This window comes from Macrobrachium nipponense, chromosome 8 (genome assembly GCF_015104395.2).
Source record: "Macrobrachium nipponense isolate FS-2020 chromosome 8, ASM1510439v2, whole genome shotgun sequence".
Classification (NCBI taxonomy): Eukaryota; Metazoa; Arthropoda; class Malacostraca; order Decapoda; family Palaemonidae; genus Macrobrachium; species Macrobrachium nipponense.
In genome coordinates this window covers 12,940,247-12,961,147 of record NC_087203.1, presented here as the reverse complement: position 1 = coordinate 12,961,147, position 20,901 = coordinate 12,940,247, and the positions used below count along the sequence as shown (strand labels likewise).

Below are 20,901 nucleotides of genomic sequence, written 5' to 3'. Positions count from 1 at the left end.
CTCTGTGACTTACCCTTCTGCTTCTGCTAAATGGATCATAGTCTTATCCTTTCCAGATTGCCGGAGGAGCACCTGAACCATGTCTGGGCCATCCTCAAGCGCCTACAGGAGAACGGACTTGTTGTCCGTTTTGACAAATGCACCTTCGCCGTCGAGAAGGTGCATTTCCTCAGCCGAATAAAATTAGTTCGCTCGCTCTCCTCTCTCTTACTCAGACCTCACAATAGCCAATTCCACTTTTATGGAGATAGGAATCATGGACAAGTACTATATAAAAGATATTATATTTAATAATGACTCAATATAGAAGTTCTGCAAGTATTATCAAATACTTATTGTACCTTGCCTGGTAAGAAAGCGCTGCAGATGAATACCGCCTCTGGTCGGCGCTCCCTCAACCTGTAAAAGGTGTGGCAGTTTTGACCAATGATTGCCCCTACTATAGTGGGAAAATAACTTCGTAGTCATGTAAGTTCACTGGATGACTAACAAAAGTTACAAACTGATGCCCTTGCCCTAGGCTTAGACCAGATAAAAACACCACCACCACCACCCAATCCATAGAAAACTAACCAGTAATACCCTACCATAATGACTGGTGCATACTACAGGTAACCCAGTACCCACAGGCTTCCCAAAACTCAACACCAACAAAATGATAACAGAGGATAGTAAAGGGAAAGTAAACCCCCTATGCTTCCTCCCTCAACGCCATGCCAGCCACCAACAACGAACCCATGTGGAACAATTCTCAAAAACCGTTTCAATATCTTTCAGATAATACACAGAAAAAACTTATCTACATTTCCAAAATGTGGAAAGCATAATATATTCCATAGATATATAATCCCTAAAGGAGAGAGAAGTTGCAATAGCTCTAACTTCATGCGCCTTAGCACTGATAGAAGGTAATATCACTTCCTGGAGCTGAGAGTGTGCTTCAACTATCAAACTCCTCAAGAAAAATGAAATGGCATTCTTTGACATCGGGCGAGACGGAGACTTCACAGAACACCAAAGATTATTTGCAGGACCTCTAATTTGTTCTGTTCTCTGTAAATAGTAGCATAAAGCTTTTACTGGACATAGAAGTCACTCTTCCTCCTCTGGTTCAATGATGTCCATTAGGTTCTTAACAGCAAAGGAACATAGCCAGGGTTTGTTCACATCCTCATTTTTGGCAAGAAATCCCAAGGAAAGAGAAAAAGAGAACAGACATCATCTCCTTGGGAAAAACCCACTCTTGTCTATTGCCTGCAATTCACCGACCCTTTTTGGCTACAAGGAAGAGGGGTCTTTTTAATGAGGTTTTTTAAAAGATACTGAGTGGAGGGGTTTGAAGGAGTCACCAGAAAGCCACTTCAGTACCACATCTAGATTCCATGAAACTGATCTAGTAATATGATATTGTTATGATACAATAAAGTTTCATACATACTTACCTGGCAGATATATACATAGCTATCGACTCCGTCGTCCCCGACAGAAATTCAAATTTCGCGGCACTCGCTACAGGTAGGTCAGGTGATCTACCGCCCTGCTCTGGGTGGCAGGACTAGGAACCATTCCCGTTTTCTAATCAGATTCTCTCTTCCACCTGTCTCCTGCGGGGAGGCTGGGTGGGTCTTCAATCGTATATATCTGCCAGGTAAGTATGTATGAAACTTTATTGTATCATAACAATATCATTTTCATACATTCAACTTACCTGTCAGATATATACATAGCTGATTGACACCCTTTGGTGGAGGGCAAGAGACAGCTAACTACTGACTAGACAGGTAAACAACATATGTTGTAGGTATTTATAGACCTTGGTTCCTACCTTATTAGGTGGAAGACTTCGTGGCTACTGCCCAGGAGTCTGCTTCACCTCAAGAGCCTTAGCGAGATAGTGATCTGCGGCCAAGAGTTCTTGTGGGTCTGTCGATGGGGTTTCATCCGCTTACTCGGCAGAGCCTAACTGGCATTTGTCAATGGGTGCTAATCTGATTATATGACAACACGCCTTCTTTAAGGAGAACACAACCGATCCCGATCACCCGATACTAACCCGTGTTAGTTCTAAGATTGCCAAGAGTCATCCCCAAACTCTTAGCAAACAACCAAAAACTCGATAATCACACATACAAAATTCCAAAAAAAAATTTTGTACCCCTCTAAAAGTCAGTTGTCACTCGATTTCCTAATGAAGAGAAGTGAAGGCCGCCAGTGTGGCATCTGACACTCCCATGCACAGGAAATACAAGAACACATCCGACAAGAGGGTTACGTACACATATTTAAGGATCGGTGCTCTCTCCTTTACCCAGAACCGTCTGTGCTGACACAAACAGACCTAGAGAAAAACATTTCTCATACGTAACTCGCACATCTTTTAAGTAATGAGATGCAAATACTGAGTTGCATCTCCAATAGGTTGCATCCAAAATATTTTTAAGTGACATATTCCTTTGGAATGCAATAGACGTCGCGATTGCCCTTACCTCATGAGCTCTTACTCTTAATAGATTAAAAGAGTCATCTGGGCAGTTCTTATGAGCCTCGGTAATGACACTTCTAACAAAGAAGGCCAAAGCATTTTTAGACATTGGTCTCTTGGGGTCCTTTACCGAGCACCATAGACCGTGTTGTGAATCCTCCCACTGCTTCTTTCTGTCCAGATAGAATTTCAGTGCTCTAACTGGACACAAAGTGATCTTTCTATTTCTCTGCCCACTAGGCTAGTAAGTCCTTTTACCTCGAAGCTCCTGGGCCAGGGATTCGAAGGGTTCTCATTTTTGGCAAGAAAGAGAGTCTGGAATGAACAAATCGCAGAGTCTCCTTTGAAGCCAACTCGTGACTCAAGGGCGTGCAACTCGCTGACCCTTTTAGCCGTAGCAAGAGATAGCAGAAATATACACTTTCTAGTGATATCCCGGAATGAAGCCGTATGCGGTGGTTCGAACTTCTCGGAGGACAGAAATTTCAGGACCACATCCAAGTTCCAGCTTGGAACCCTAGGTTCTACTGACTTCGATGTTTCAAAGGAACAAATGAGATCGTGCAAATCTTTATCATTCGTCAAATCTAATCCCCTGTTTCTGAAGACTGCTGAAAGCATATTTCTGTATCCCTTAATAGTTGGTACAGAGAGATGCGACTTTTCCCTCAGGAAAAGAAGGAAATCCGCAATTTCGGTCACACAGGTATTGGAAGAGGACAGTTTCTTCGACCTGCACCAGTTTCTGAAAACTTCCCACTTCGATTGGTACACTCGCCTAGTAGATGATCTGCGGGCTCTGGCAATTGCGCTTGCTGCCTTGCGAGAAAACCCTCTCGCTCTGACAAGTCTTTCGATAGTCAAAAGGCAGTCAGAGCAAGAGCGGGTAGATTTTGATGGTACCTCTCGAAGTGGGGTTTGAGCAGATCTATCCTGTTTGGAAGAGATCTGGGGAAGTCCACTGTCCACTCCATTACCTCCGTGAACCAAATTCGGGATGGCCAATATGGGGCTATCAGAGTCATCTTGGTTCCCTTCGAGGCCACAAACTTTCTGACTACTTCCCCCAGTATCTTGAATGGGGGAAAAGCGTACACATCTAGCCCTGACCAGTCCAGGAGAAGGGCGTCTATTGCATAAGCCCTGGGATCTTCTACTAGGGCGCAAAATGTATCTATCCTTTTGGAGAGAAACGTGGTTAATAGATCTACCTGAGGTTTCCCCCAAAGATACCAAAGGCTCTGACAGACTTCCGAGTGGAGGGTCCATTCTGTAGGAAGGACCTGGAACCTCCTGCTCAGTCTGTCCGCTCTCACGTTCCTCTCCCCTTGGACAAATCTTGTTAGAACTACGTTCCTTTGATTCGTCCAAATCAGCAGATCTCTTGCTAGTTCATATAGGGCGAGAGAGTGAGTTCCTCCTTGTTTTTTTACATAAGCCAGAGCGGTTGTATTGTCGGAGTTTATCTGTATCACTTTGTCTCTGACTATGTGCTCGAAGCTCTTTAGCGCAAGGTGAATTGCAAATAGCTCCTTGCAATTTATGTGCCATGACACCTGTTCTTCCGACCAGGTGCCTGACACTTCTTTGGATCCTAAGGTCGCACCCCAACCTGTCTCCGACGCGTCTGAGAACAATGTCAGGTTTGGGTTCCATACTTCCAAGGATACTCCTTTGTTCTCTTCTAAGGGGGTCAACCACCAACTTAATTGATCTTTTATTTCCGATGAGATTGGAAACGTGTTCGAGAGCTGTCCTGTCTTCCAACTCCAACTGCTTCTCAGGAAGAACTGAAGCGTTGTGAAAAAAGAATTCCAGTCAGGAGGAAGTAACAACAATGTTGATACCACCGGCGACAGAGAGAATCTGATTAGAAAACGGGAATGGTTCCTAGTCCTGCCACCCAGAGCAGGGCGGTAGATCACCTGACCTACCTGTAGCGAGTGCCGCGAAATTTGAATTTCTGTCGGGGACGACGGAGTCGATAGCTATGTATATATCTGACAGGTAAGTTGAATGTATAAAACTCCAATTTACAAATATCCACAGATCTAATAAGAGCGCTAATGTCCTGGTTGAGGCTGACGTCTAAGCCTCTCTGCTTGAAAACAGAGTTCAGCATTGCCCTGTACCCCTTAATGGATTGAGGATAACTTCCTGGATGACCTTAAAAACAGCAAAAAATCTGCTATCTGGGCAATAGTGGTCTCAGAGGAAGAGACGTTATGTCTTCAACACCAACTTTTGAAGACTGCCCATTTAAGATTGGTCGAGCTTGCTCGTAGATGATTGATGACATCTAGCAATGACTTCTGCCACTTGGCTTGAAAAGCCTTTCGTTTTAACCAGTCGTCTGACAGTCAATATCCTGTCAGAGACAGCAATGATAATCCTTGGTGGAACCTGAACAGGTGAGGTTGAGTTGAGATCTTCTGAGGGAGAAGTCTTGGGAAGTCCACTATGAGGTGAAGCAGGTCCAGAAACCATTCCTTCCTCGGCCAAAATGGGGCTACCAGGATCATAAGAGACATTCTGATGCGTCAAGAATTTGTTTATTACCTCCTGTATCATGGCGAATGGAGGAAAAGCATATACTAGGTCTAAACCCGACCAGTCAAGAAGCATTGTGTCTGTCGCCCATATCTGAGGGTCCAGGACTGGCAAAAAGATTGGAAGATGATGGTTCTTTGCTGTCGCAAAAAGATCTACTGTCGACTGTCCCCAAATCCTCCAAAGATCCTTGCAAACCTGGAGATCTAGGGTCCACTCTGTTAGAAGGACCTGGTTTCGTCTGCTTAGTTCCTCCACCAAGATGTTTACCCTGCCCTGAACAAAGAGGGTTACGACATAGGCCCTCACTGCCAAACTCTGGGGAGAGCCCTCCCCATAGCTCCTCCTGTTCGCCTTGGCACTCCCAGTTGCAGTATTGTAATATTTTTATCTTACTCTATCATCTTTCCAATTATAAAAACTAAGAAGATTTAATGCCTCGACTGACAGATTCAGAAGAAGAAGAGACTACCGGCAAGGCACCAACTAAAAATGGCACTTTCCAAGAGACCACTGACTATGATCTCCTTAACTTCTGTTACTGTCCAGACTCCAGACTATTAAGCATGCATACTTGCAATGCTATTCAACATTGTCCTACTAAGACAATAGGACTTACTGTGACAGTATAAGACCGACAAAGTATCTGAATACCTACTACTAAACCCTCATGCTGGCTTCTGCAGTCTTCCTAGGTATCTAGCTACACATGTATCGTAAGTATTCTACTATAGTATTAGTATGTCACCCTTAACTATAACTATTCTCTGACATTGTATGTTCGTAGTATACCACATTTAATTGGCGACGAGGATTGGGATCAGATCAGGTTAATGGGATTTTTGCTCTGTCAGAGATTAGGTAGGTAGGTAGGTAGGCTAAGTACTAGAATTGTTAGGCTAAGCTGTTCCTCCTAAACTAGATAAGCTAGATGCTAATATGAAGTATTTATGATAAAACAAAGTTTTATGAATACTTACCTGGCAGTTATATATATATAGCTATAGTCTCTATCGGTTCGGCAGATTTTTCAAAACTCGCGGCAACCGCCGAGTGGTAGGTGTCCGGTTAGGTGGTTAACAACCCTTACAGGGTGGTACTTGGAACCATTCCCATTTTCTATTCCTCAGATCATCTCTTGCCCGACCTGTCTCCTGAGGGGAGGTGGGTGGGCCTTAAAATATATATATAACTGCCAGGTAAGTATTCATAAAACTTGTTTTATCATAAATACTTTATTTTTATGAATAGAACTTACCTGGCAGTTATATATATATAGCTGATTCACACATTTGGAGGTGGGTGAAAGACAGCCAACATCGTTGGGGAAACAACTAAAAGTTGTAGGCTATAACCTTGATTCCTTACCTGCTAAGGTAGCTGACTTCAAAAGTTCCTGCCTCTTGAGTCGCTTTCCCTTAGGAGCGCCAGCCAGGATGAGACCTGCTATGCTGAAACCACTCAATAGAGTCTGTCAAACGGGGCGAGACCAACAACGTGACTAGACTTCTGCACTAACTATTCCCCTTTTAATTAACCCTTAAACGCCGGAGCGGTAAATAAAAAAATGACTCCCGTATGCCGGAGGGGTTTGAGAGTGAGCGCGTAAGCGGAAAAAATATTTTTTTCAAAAAATCACAGCGCGCTTAGTTTTCAAGATTAAGAGTTCATTTTTGGCTCCTTTTTTTGTCATTGCTTGAAGTTTAGTATGCAACCATCAGAAATGAAAAAAATTATCATTATCATATATAAATAATGCGATATATGATAGCGCAAAAACGAAATTCCATATAATTAATTGTATTCAAATCGCGCTGTGCGCAAAACGGTTGAAGGTAACAAGTTACTTTTTTTTTCGTTGTAATGTGCACTAAATTGCGATCATTTTGATATATAACACATTGTAAAACGATAAAAGCAACACAGAGAAAATATTATCACAAAATAATGCATGAATTCGTAACGCGCTTACGTAAACATATTTTTTTCAAAAATTCACCATAAATCTAAATATTGTCCTAGAGACTTCCAATATGTTTCAGAATGAAGACAAATGATTGAATATTACTATACTGTAAGAATATTAGCTTACAAATGCAGTTTTCGACCATATCTGACGAGCTAAAGTTGACCGAATGTCAAATTTATATATATTTTTTTTATATGCAATTATTTCGGAAATAAGAAAAGCTACAACTTTCCAAATATGCTTTTTCGTTTTATTCTACATGAAATTGCACACATTTTCATATATAAAACTCTGAAATGCCTAATATGAAACGGAGCAAATATTCCGAGAATGGGACTTACGCATTTCGGAGATTTGTGGAGAAGAATCCGCGCGCGGAGGGAAGGAAAGTTTTTTAAAAATTCACCATAAATTTAAATATTGTGCTAGAGACTTCGAATTTGTTTCACGATGAAGATAAATGACTGAATATACTAGACTGTAAGAGTTTTATCTTACAATTGCGTTTTTCGACCATTTCGGTAGAGTCAAATTTGACCGAACGTGGTTTTTTTTCTATTTATCGTGATTTATATGCAAATATTTCAAAAATGAGAATAGCTACAACCTTCAACTATTTATTGTTGTATTATACATGAAATTGCACACATTTTCATATATAAAACGTTATGTAACGGCTAATTTAAAATGGTGCAAACATTACCACAATCGCACGTATGATTTTTTCGGAAGAGTTACCGCGCGGACGTAAAGAAAATGTTATTTTTTTCATAAATTCACCATAAATCGAAATATTGTGCTAGAGACTTCCAATTTGTTGCAAAATGAAGGTGAATGCTTGTATATTACTAGAATATAGGCGTTTTTAGCTTACAATTGCGTTTTCTGACCATTTCGGTAGAGTCAAAATTGACCGAAGGTTGGTTGAAAATTTGTCACTTATCATTTTTTATATGAAAATATTTCAAAATTGATAAAAGCTACAACCATGGGTTGTTTTTAGTTGTATTGTGCATGAAATTGCGCACATTTTCATATATAAAACTTTATGTAACGGCTAATTTAAAATGGTGCAAACATTACCACAATCACATGTATGATTATTTTCGGAAGAGTTACCGCGCGGACGTAAGGAAAAAGTTTTTTCATAAATTCACCATAAATCGAAATATTGTGCTAGAGACTTCCAATTAGTTGCAAAATTAAGATAAATGATTGAATATTACTAAAATATAAGAGTTTTAGCTTAAAATTGCGTTTTTCGACCATTTCGGTAGAGTCAAAGTTGACCGAAGGTTGAAATTTTGGCACTTATCGTTATTTATATGAAAATATCTTAAAACTGATAAAAGCTACAATCATGAGTATTTTTTTGTTGTATTCTACATAAAAATGCGCACATTTTCATATATAATACTCTATGTAACGGCTAATTTAAAATGGTACAAAAATTATGTCAAAGTGACGAAATAATTTCAGAGATGTGTCACAGATACTTTTTAGTGCGGCAAGAAAGAAATTCGCGCTTGCGCGCCTGCGTAACGATTGTAAACAAAACAACACCTTGATCCGTGAACTCCCAGCATCCCCCAAGGTGCGTGATTCAAGAGTTTTCGGCTGGTAGGCCTAAAAGTATTTTTCCGCGAATTTTTAAAAAAACTTTTGTATGTCGACGTAAAATACGTCCAGTCGGCACCCGAGAGACAAAAAATGTCGACGTAAAATACGTCCAGTCGGCGTTTAAGGGTTAACTGCAACCTTACTCAACCTAACCACCTAACCTTGCAGACTAGATATTTTATCTATCTAGCTAGACTGAGGGTGCCATCTCGACCAGACCACTCCTCAGACAACCATAAAAACACAAACCCCAATAAAGGTATGTCAAACTAAAGTTAAGGTTGAGGGGAGGTAGTAACTCCTTCGCCCAATAACGAAGACGTAGCTACGTATGGACCCAAAGAGTAACACTTCTCGTAGTCGACTCTTACCTCTCTGAGATAATGAGAAGCGAATACAGAGTCGCTCCTCCAAAATGTCGAGTCCATTATTTGTCTAACTGACATGTTCTTCTGGTATGCCAAAGACGTAGAAATAGCCTTCACTTTTAAGAGACCGAAGTTCTCCTCCTCACATAAGAGGTGAGCTTCTCTAATTGTTTCCCTCAAGAAGAATGACAATGCATTCTTTGAGAGGGGCCTTTGAGGATCTTTAATGGAACACCATAAAGCACTGGAAGGTCCTCTTAAACTCTTGGTCCGTGACAAATATGTCCTGAGAGCTCTAACTGGGCAGAGGAGTCTCTCCTCCTCTTGACCCACCAAGTTTGTGAGGTTAGGAACCTCAAACGTCTTCGGCCAGGGTTTGGATGGGTTCTCATTCTTAGCGAGGAAGTCGAGCCTTAAGGAACATACAGCTCCGTCTTGAGTGAAGCCTACGTGCTTCTCCATCGCCTGAATCTCGCTGACCCTTTTTGCTGTGGCGAGAGCCATCAGAAATAACGTCTTCTTAGTTAAATCTCTAAGGGTCGATTGCGAGATGGGTTCGAACTTCCTACCGCATAAGAACTTCAAAACCACATCCAAATTCCAAGCCGGGGGTCTTACTGTGTGTTTAGTCGTTTCAAACGACTTCAAGAGATCCTTCAAATCCGTATTTAGTGATAGGTCGATGCCTCTATGCTTAAAGACTGTTGAAAGCATACTTTTGTATCCTTTTATCGTGGATACGGCCAGCTTAGATTCCTGTCTGAGGAACAGAAGAAAATCAGCAATCTGACTCACAGAGGTAGTGGTTGAGGACACTTTGTGTCGTTTACACCAAGATCTAAAAATTTCCCACTTCAATTGGTATACTCTCTACGAAGATATCCTCCTCGCTCTTGCGATAGCTCTAGCCGCTTGCTCAGAAAAGCCTTTTGCTCTGACAAGCTTCTCGATAGTCTGAATGTAGTCAGCTGTAGAGCGAGGGGGTTTTGATGATACCTCTCGAAGTGGGGCTGTTTGAGAAGCTTTGGACTTGGAGGAAGGCTTCTTGGAAAGTCCACTAGCATCTCCACTAGCTCTGTGAACCATTCTCTTGCTGGCCAAAAAGGTGCTATCAGGGTCATTCTCCCTGTTTCGAGAAGGGCGAACTTCTTGATGACCAGATTGATGATCTTGAACGGGGGAAACGCATAAGTATCCATCCCTGTCCAGTCCATCAAGAAGGCGTCCACTGCTATTGCTTCCTTGTCCGGTACCAGGGAGCAGTAGTTGGGGATTCTCTTGTTCTTGCTGGAGGCGAAGAGATCTATCGATGGCCTCCCCCATAACTTCCACAGTTCCTGGCAAACTTGCAGATCGAGGGTCCACTCTGTTGGAAGAACTTGCCCTTTCCTGCTGAGCATGTCTGCCCTCACATTCTTCTGTCCCTGTACAAATCTCGTTAACAGATTTATTCCATTCTCTTTATTCCAATCTCCTTCGTCCATAGAAGGAGTTCCCTTGCTGCTTCGTATAGGGACAGAGAATGAGTTCCTCCTTGCTTTCTTATGTACGCCAGGGCTGTGGTGTTGTCCGAGTTGACCTCTACTACCTTCCCCGAGACTACTTCTTTGAAGGCTTTTAAACCTAATAGGATGGCCATCAATTCTTTCTTGTTGATGTGCCATCCTTTCTGTTGCACTTCCCAAGAGCCCGATGCTTCCTTGTTCCCCAGTGTTGCTCCCCAACCTGACTCCAAAGCGTCTGAGAACAACACTAGGTCTGGGTTCTTCTTGTATAGGGATATTCCTTCCCTCAATTTTGCGGGATCCAGCCACCAACTCAACTGTCTTTTGATGTCTGCTGGAATGGGAAAAGAAAAGGAGTCCTCCTGATTTCTCCTGTCCCATACTCTTGAAAGGAAGTGTTGCAGAGGTCTGAGGTGCAACCTTCCCAGGGAGACAAACTGCTCGAGCGAGGAGAGGGTGCCCAGCAAACTCATCCACTCCTTCGCCAAGCACTTCTCTCTCCCTAGGAATTGCTGCACTTTCTCGAGGCACTTGTTCTGCCTCTCTTGAGAGGGAAAAGCCCGAAAACGAGCTGAGTCCAGAACTATCCCCAAATAGAGAATTGTCTGACTCGGTTCGGTCTGGGACTTCTCCTTGTTGATGATGAGTCCCAGTTCCTGGGTCATCAGAAACGTCTTTCTTAAGTCCTCCAGACACTTGTTCTTTGATTGTGACCTTATCAGCCAGTCCTCTAGGTACAGGGATACCCTTATCCCTTCTTGATGAAGCCAAGCCGCTACGTTCGACATTACCCTGGTGAAGACTTGAGGGGCTGTACTGAGGCCGAAACAAAGGGCTCTGAACTGGAAACACCTGTTCTGAACCACGAATCTTAGGAATTTCCTTGAAGTCGGGTGGATGGGGATATGAAAATAGGCGTCTTGCAAATCCAGGGACACCATCCAGTCCCCTGGACGAACTGCTGCCAGCACAGACTGAGTCGTTTCCATAGTAAATTTTGTCTTCTCTACAAAGACGTTCAGTGCGCTGACATCTAGAACGGGTCTCCATCCCCCCGAGTTCTTGGGTACTAGAAACAGGCGATTGTAAAAGCCTGGAGATTCTAGTTCCAGTACAGGTTCTATGGCTCCCTTTCCTAGCATCTGGTCTACTAGATCTAGGAGAGCCTCTTGTTTCGTAGCGTCCGAGTATTGAGCCACTAAGGCTCTTGGTGTTCTCGAAAGAGGTGGCTTTTCAAGAAAGGGATCTTGTAACCTTCCCTGACGACTAAGAGGGACCAGGTGTTCGCCCCCCTCCTTTTACCAGTTTGCCAAAAACTTGACAGTCTTGCTCCTACTGCTGACTGGAGGACTTGTAACTCATTTCCTAGCACGGGATCTAAACGATCTCCTGCTTGTTCGTCCGCCTGTCTCCTGTCTTCTTCCTCTGAAATCCGTCCTGGTCGGAGCCCTACCTCGAAAGGGCTGCAAAACCTTCTTTTCTCCTTTCTTTGCTGATGCCTGACTGCCCGGAAGACCCTTTCTTACGGAGCGAGTTAGAAGATCTTGAGTGGCCTTCTGAGTTAGAGAAAGAGTAATATCCCTAACCAGAGCTTGCGGAAAAAGATGTTCCGAGAGAGGGGCATAAAGGAGTTCCGCCTTCTGCGCGATCGTAACTCCTTTGGTGGCGAAGTCAAAATCCCCGCCGTAAACAGGGAAGCCATCTCGTTCGCTCCATCCCTCAGTGCCTTATCCATACAGGCCATAATGCTAGTTAACTCCTCCATTTCTGTGGCCTGTATGTGTTCTGCTTTCCTGGCCAGCACTCCCAGGGCCCAGTCCAAGAAGCTGAATACTTCAAATGATCGAAATATACCTTTAACGAAGTGGTCTAACTCCGTCATGGACCACATCACTTTCGCTGAATTGAGGGCATGTCTCCTTGAGGAATCTACAATACCGGAGAAGTCCCCCTGGGAGGAGGCAGGTACTCCCAGGCCAAGAGCTTCTCCAGTCTCGTACCACATTCCCGCCTTAGACGCCAGCTTAGCCGGAGGAAAGGAAAAGGTGGTTTTCACTGCTTGTCTCCATCTTCAACCAGTCTCCTATCTTGCCATCGCCTTCTTCGCCGAAATAGACAACTTCATCTTGATGAAGGCTGACTGTTTTTGCGACTTCCTTCTAACGAACTGTGACTGAGGAGAACGGGGAGCCGCTGGTTTAAGTTCCTCTCCAAACAGCTCAAGGAGGGAGCGAGAAAGCACTTTATAGTCTGCAGCCGCGTTAGAAGGTTTATCCTCATCCTCTGAAATTTCTTCTAATTCCAGACTTCCTTCTATCTCCTTATCCTTATGGGTAGAAGGAACAAAGTCGGAAGGTCCTTGTTGATCCGAGCTGTCGTGTGTACCTTCATCAAAGCCTTGCTGATGAACACCTGTGTCAGGCAAAAATTCCTGAATGTCAGATACGTCCTTGCGTCGTGAACTGGAAGCATCCTGACGTCGAGAGTCCAAAGTGTCTTGGCGCCGAACGGCTGGTACATCCTGAGGCCGATCCCTTGCTGCATCTTTGCCTCGAGCGCTATATGTTTCCCAACATCGGGAGCTGGATACGTCCTTCCTTTGAGAGTTGGATACGTTCTTTGCTAGCGCACTGTGAGAGTCCTTTCGTCGCGAGATGTATGGGTCCTGGCGCCGAGGGCTGGCTGCGTCCTGGCGTCGAGAGCTGGATGCGTCATGTCGCCGAGAGCTGGTTGCGTCCTGATGACAAGTGCTGGATGCGTCCTGAAGACGAGTACTGGATGCGTCCTGACGTACAACAGCGGATGCGTCCTGTCCTCGAGCGCTGTATGCGTCTTGTTCGCGAGCGCTGTATGCGTCTGTTCGCGAGCGCTGTAATGCGTCTTGTTCGCGAGCGCTGCATACGTCCTGCCGACCCACTTTGAATACGTGCTGTTGAGTGACAGACTGTCGGGAACGAGCGCTGCTTTTCTCCTGGCGAGGAGACCTGAAGGTGTCGTCGTGACGAGCTACCAAGTCCGTATCTCGTCGTCTAGGTGAAGGAGAGGAGAGGAGACGAGAGCTAGATTTAACGTGGCGTAGAGAATCGAGGGAAGGTTTAGCAGGAGAAGAGTATCGTAACCTCCTGACATCACGAGGACGGAGTTGTTCAACGTCTTGAAACGGTGCTTCCTCCCTTGATCTCTTCACTGGCAGCCTGTCATCCTTACGTCTGCCCGACTGGAGAGGAGGGCGATTAAAAGCTTCTACTAGCGAAGTCAACTGCTCTTGCATGACCGCCATGAACGATCTCGCTACCGTTGCTGGGTCCTGCGGTTCTGAAGGAGACGGGCATCGAGGTATGCTGGAGGAAGGAGAAGGTTCTCTAGTCTAGAGAATTCCCCGTAACCTGAAGGAAGAGGAGATCTCTCATGTCTCCATGCTTCCTGCAGAGAATCATCCTCTCTAGTTCTCGTCCTTTTCGCAGGCGATGCGTCCAAGCCATCATCAGAAGGAAATGGTTCCGGGCTACTCCATCTACTAGAATGGGGCGGAATGAAACCGTGTCAGATCAGGACGCTGCTTCCAACTCCTCTTGAGCGGTCTCGATTCCTCATACTGCCATCTGCGTCGAGGAGAGGGGCTCAGAGAAGACGCTACCACTTCCGACACGCCTTTTCTGTGGCGGTCATAAGCAGCCTGGGAAAAAGCAACAGGACTGCTTGAGGCGACGGCTGACCGAGGATCAGTTCCTCTCACCCCCTTACGGTCATCGACGTACCTTCTCCCTTGGTCCTGGGAGCTTGGTAGAGGTCTAGACCTAGGGGCATGACAGGATCGATCAGTCGCCACCTCCACTGCACTTTCACAAGCACTATCACTTATTTCACCTTCACTCTTACCTTGTTTTAAGGCTGCAAGTTGCTCCTTAAGAATTTGCATCTCAGCCGCCATCTTGACGTACTGAGGGTCATCCAAAGTAGCTACAGGTCCTGCTACAGGAGAAAGAGCTACTACCTCAGGAGCAGGTTCTAATAACACAGGGGTTAAGGGAATGGAAAGGTCTACACTAGCTTCACTTCCAGACCTAGACTTAGATTTAGATTTAGAAGCCCTCCTGACTTTATCTAATTCCAATCTACGCACATAGCGTTTCATATCCAACCATTGTTTCTCATCCAAACCCTCTCATTCTTTACATCTTTTATCCAAGGCACATTCAAAACCCCTACACCCCAAACAAACAGTATGAGGATCGACCGAAGCCTTCGGCAATCTCACCTTACACTCCTCATTCACACACTCGAAACTGTTTCTGAGACATCTCAAATCAAAGAATCATCCAAAGAATAAACCAAAAAAAGGCCAAAGCGATTGTTGCCAATCCACAGAATACGTCACCAATTCAGTAGAAATACAGCGACACACGGAAGCGAGCGAACCAAAAAAGACGGAGGACTAACAACGATGTTGACAGTCCAAACCGGCAGAGATGATCTGAGGAATAGAAAATGGGAATGGTTCCAAGTACCACCCTGTAAGGGTTGTTAACCACCTAACCGGACACCTACCACTCGGCGGTTGCCGCGAGTTTTGAAAAATCTGCCGAACCGATAGACTATAGCTATACGTACATATATAACTGCCAGGGAAGTTCTATTCATAAAATGCTAATTTTGTACTATTTACTATGGTAAGTTTGTTCTATTTGTATTAATCTTGTGTTATAGGCTTGGCTAATGCTTATTTGTTGGGCTGTAGGCTAAGATAGGTTAGGCTATGTCTTGTAAACTAGGTTAGGGTAGTGTTTACTACCATAGGCTATGTACTGATTGCTGTTGTCTTTGAGGCTAGAACTGTTCCTCCATCACCTCAACAGACTCCACTTGTTGATGCTTCAGCTAATTTTCCGCCTAGATCACTTGTTTCAGATGAAGCAACACAGTTGTCTTCTCCATCTATTCAGGACAGTTTGGAACCTGCAAGCCATACTTCCCCATATCCTAGTATAAGATGGTCCTCTTGAGCTAGAAGAAACAGTTGTTAAGATGGATTTGTAATCTCAGCTATTTTCTAAAAGGGGGGTACAGTATCATAAGGGGGGGATTTCTTTCACTAAGAGGGGAGGGTGCAGTATCATAAGGAGGATTCCTTTACTAAGGGAGAGGGGTGCAGTATCGTAATATTTGTATCTTACTCTATCATCTTTCCTATTATAAAAACTAAGATTTAATGCCTCAACTAAGACAGATTTAGAAGAAGAAGAAGAGACTACCGGCAAGACACCAACTAAAAATGACGCTTTCCAAGAGACCACTAACTATGATATCCTTAACTTCTGTTATTCTCCAGACTCCAGACTATTAAGCATACATACTTGCAACACTATTCTACATTATCCTACTAAGACAATAGGACTTATTGTGACTGTATATGACCACAAAGGACATTATCTGAATACCTACGACTACACCCCCATGCTGGCTTCTGCAGTCTTCCGAGGTTCCTAACTACACATGTATCGTAAGTATTCTACTATAATATTAGTATGTCACCCTTAACTATAACTATTCTCTGACATTGTTTGTGTGTAGTATACCATAGTAAAACCCCAGGAAGTAAAGAGAATAAGAGAGGAAGATTGGATGCTCTCACTCGCCCTGCTGATGGAACCAGCAGGAGGAGCGAGTCTCGCGCGATCATCAACCTGCAGTAATGAGGTGAACATGAGTCTAGGAGAGCATTTTTTTGCCTCCCAGTCAGAAGGTTTACCTCCATCAAACTGGTTTATTCGCGCGAACATGAGCGAGAGTCAGGTGGAGTCACAGAAGCAACTGGTTGGTGATAACTTGCACTGTGCTCACAACGCATCCCAGTCTTCTTTGATACTAAAATCTGCGGCAAAGAAGATTGCAAAAGGGACCTCCTAGCCTCACCAGATGCCTTGTCTGGCGAGACAGCGACATATTTCCTGATACCTGCACAAGTATTGGGCCTAATAAACACAAGCAAGAGCGAGTCACCTGCTTGACTCAACCTCTTCTCTTGCCTGCGCCACAATTGGGACAATGAGATGTCTCTCCAGCACCGATCTTGGATGCACATCCCTCCTTATAGGGTTGTACACTTGGGGAGTCTCGCGAATGAGCCCCCGATGCAGCTCCAGTTCTAAACAAAGTATATTCAGTATATAAAAAAGTAAAAAAAATATTACACTGGAAAAAGCGAGTTTAGAGACAGTCAGGCAAGAGCTCATGAAAACACGTCTGCATCGAATGATGGCCAAAAGCAAACTGGAATACTTATGTCCAGGCAGGTGGGTATTGTCCCCTCCAAATGGTAATTACTGCCTAACCACCTTGTTCAAGAGTTTAGCATCCGTTTTCCAGTTTTGCAAAAAGTAATTCCTAATGTAAAAGACCAAGGGTTTGTTTAATGTATAGGGACAAATATAAGGCAAACACACAAACACATACATGTAAACAATAAACAATCAACAGAAAAAGTAAAACAACTGTTGGGTAGAGAGCATTTCAGACATCTTAACACAATGACGGCTGAAATCAAAGTGGAGCACAGACCAACAAGTGGGCAGGGCTTCCCCTACCGTCAGTAACTACCTTGTTTGAAAGTTAGCCGCCATTCAAGCATGTGCTCACAAACAATATTCATGTATTTGTGTAGGAACAAACTTGCAATGGGTTTCCTTTCCTCTTCTGTTAGGATGGAATCCCCCTCACAAAGAAATCAGCATTAAACTGTGCACTGTTTATGCATTTCAAGAGGAAGAATGTATGTGGTTGACTCTCGCTCCTTCGCTCCTTTGTCCTGCAGTCAGGAACACAGACCCAAGCCCAACACACAACAACAGCAATAATTGCCACAGAATTGAAGACCAACACTAAAAACGGTAAACAGGGTTAGACAAACGCTAGGCACTGGGAGAATGTATACTCCCAATCACACAGAACAGAAGGAAACTAATATGAATGAAAAATGAGAGAAGAATTAGAAAACGTGAGAACACGAGTTCTGCTGCGAAGACAATGGGAGGTCAAGGTCAGGTCACACCACATGACACAGGTAGTGTTAGGATTTTGTTATTCAGAGATAAATAGAGAACAGCTGAAGCTACCTTAGCGTGGAGTGGGCCATATAAGAAAATGTAGGTTCATATATGTGTAGGAACAAATAAACAATCATATAGCACAGAAAAAACAAAAGGAAAGCAACAGCATTACGGCAGAGAAGCACAGAGACATCTTCAGACGACGGCAGCTGCAAGCAAAGCAGAGTGCAGAGCAACGGGTGGGCAGGGCTTCCCCTACCGTCAGTCACTAACAACCTTGTTTGAAGTTTAACGGCTGTTCTAGCTTGTGTTCACTAGCAAAATCCCATGAAAGACCAAAGGTTTGTGTATGTGTAGGAACAAACTCCTCTGCAATTCAGGGGTGTCCAAGCCCTGGGGCACAGGATCCTCAAGTCTTTCCAGGTCACGGTCCAAGGTTACTCCCTCTACAGGAGAGGGATACTCGCCAGAGGGCCCCTGGTGATCTCTCCACCACTCGAGCATACAACCGGTCTGGCCAAAGGACTGTGCACAGAACAAATTCTGGGTTTATAGCTATGACTGATGAACTCTCTCTTTTCTGTGCTATTTGACGAACTCTTCACTTAAGGGGGCCGGCCGGAACGCCTATATATGGAGGTATAGGGCGAAAAATGCAAAGTCATGAAAAAATTCATGGAGCTTCATATGGCAATTGAGAATACGTATACGAAATATTTCGTCAAAATTCCTCTTACTTTCGTAGTTACAGGGTAATTAGTTAACATAACTCAATAAGCCTAAAACATTGATCCGTACAAGAAAATGCAATATTTCCTCTATTATCGTAAATTTTGATAATTATTGTCAAAGAAATTGGGAGAAATGGCATCTGTAGACATTCCCCGAGTCGAGAAGGAGACTTCAGGCCAAGTCCAGTGACAGTCCTGATTTAGTGCGATCACAATCTTCGAGTAGTCTACACGTTTCATTTCACCTCTGACATACGCCTGCTTTTACGTATGTTTATGTATGTTTCGGCAAGAATTTCATCATACCAATGAGGAAAAGACAAGGAAAACATCTCGCTAACATACAGACGAGAAAAATCCGCTCAAGTATTATTAGATATCATAATATATGCATAGTTAGTGAAGAGAGAGGGGAGGGTTGTGCTTAGTAACGCCCCCGTCTTGCTCGGACAGCACACGTCACACTGTGCCCAAGGCTATGACGATCTTTGAGCAAAGAGATCTTCATTTATGATAAATAACAAAGTTTTGGTTTTTAAAAAAAAAAACCCAAAAATGGAATATGAAAAAAAAAATTCATAATAATCATGATTTATTAAATTGTCTTTGTAAAAAAAGAGTACGCCTTCGAGTTTCTTTTCACCTCTTGACATTCTCTTGCATTTACATTTGTTTATCTTTGTTTCGGGCAAGAATTTCATCATGCCAAAGAGGAAAATACAAGGAAAACATCTCGCTAACATACAGAAGAAGAAAATTCGCTGTAATAAGCCGAGTTAGTGAAGGGGAGCGAGAGAATTGCGTAGGAAGGAGTGCCACATCTTGCCTCAAGCAGTGCCCCAGGCTGCGATATATGAGCAAAGGGATCATCATTTATGATTAAATTATGATAAATAAAATAGTTTTGGTTTATTAATACACAAAAAAGAAATATACATTCATAATAATCATTATTTATTAACATTGTCTTTATAGAAATACGAAGGAAAACTTTGAACGCCCGTATCTCAAAACTATACTTATTGACCTTCAAAATCTATCTTCTCACTTACTTTTAAAGCTATAACATTGAAATTTGGTATATAACTCAGAGATACATTATAGAACAATCAAATTGAGCCATTTTTTCCTATTTTTGTTTCGTATTTTTTTTATAAATTTTTTTCTCCTGATTTAGAGGGTTTATTTTTTTACCATAATAAAAAATTCATATCTTGCAAAAAAATGACTTTTAGAAAAAAAACTCTCCATTCGATTGGAGGTCTACATCAGGTCTATATATGGTAGTAATCCCAGGTCTTAATATTAAATATCAAGGGAGGAGATAGAATTTGAAAAATGGTTATTTTCGGGATAAATCGCCCTGGCGTCACAAAACCGAAGGTCAGAGGCGAAAATCATATGCGGTTTGGAGATGTCCCAAGTCACCTTATTAAGTGGTATGAATATCAAAGTCCTGTCCTTAAAAAAGGGCATTAGCCGGCCGGCCCCCTTAAATTCCCTTTTGGTTCAGGTCAGCATCACTGCTGATCTTTCAGACCTTTCCACCACAAAATGTCTGGCCACTTTCAAACCAACCATTGGTAGTTATGAGCCAACTAACTTACAATCTTTCATTTAATCTAATAAATAGTTGACATCACATGTAGATAGATGCTGGTACAGTATTTGAGCAAGAATGAAACATGAAACTTGGGAGGCAGTACTATGTAGAAAACAGTCAGGTGAACTGAGTCTTACACAATCACTAAACAATACCCCTAACATTTAACTTTCTAAATCTACTTAATAAGGAAGGGGAAATGCTACAATTATCACTAATCATTTATCAGCAACTTAGTTTACTTAACTACATTTGAACAACAGTCTAACATCCTTCTATGGCAAAACATTTTGTAAATTGAGACAATGGGGAACTTCCTGTTACTATGTGAGTTAAGTGCAAAATAATATGAATTAGGCTAATGTAAAAAATAAAAAAACAAATAATTATGGTTAGGTAGTTTTGAACTCATAAAGTTAGACTGGGCTACATACGCTACTATGGGGTAATATTAAGTGACAAAATGACAATTTTTTTAATCAATTTGTATTTTTCATAGCTAACAAACCTGAAGTCTTAAAAATATGAAAGTTTGGTCTGATGACCTGAAGTAGAACCATTTGCTTTATTCAGTATTTGTATTGCTTAATGAAGTATTTTGTAACGATATAGCTACCTATACTCTGTTTTTTTCCATGTGTCCACCAGCCTGTGGTGTTTGCGTGTGGTAACACTGCGTCCCGGGCTTTAGATAGTTATGCTATGCGTAAGTTTTAGGTAAATAAAAGGATATCTAGGGCAACTGAAAAGTGTTTTAATAATTTACTGTATGCGAATTACACCGTTAATATTCGAAACAGGAAATTATTATTATTGTTGAATGTAAGCTGAGTGTAACTATCTAAAGCCCGGGACGCAGTGTTACAATACACAAACACCACAGGTGGGTGGACAGATGGAAAAAAACCGAGTATAGTTAGTTATAGCTACTAGTATGGCAATGTGAGAGTACCATAAATGATCTGCCCATTTTGCACATGCACCTAGTGGCCTATTTCAGATGAATTCACCTAAGGTAGTTAGGCTA

At 42.8% G+C, this 20,901-nt stretch overlaps 1 protein-coding gene across 4 annotated transcripts in view; it reads right to left on the bottom strand.

Moving 5' to 3' along the window:
• Positions 1 to 20,901, bottom strand: part of LOC135222616 (dynamin-binding protein-like) — a 334,340-nt gene that overhangs the window by 252,159 nt on the left and 61,280 nt on the right. For 2 of the 4 annotated variants that reach the window (XM_064260714.1, XM_064260716.1), the window contains one exon: positions 15,343 to 15,498. The exons of the other annotated variants lie outside the window; for them this stretch is intronic. The gene's annotated coding sequence lies outside the window, so the exon portion shown is untranslated. The remainder of the gene's footprint in view (positions 1 to 15,342; positions 15,499 to 20,901) is intronic. 4 annotated transcript variants of the gene reach the window in all.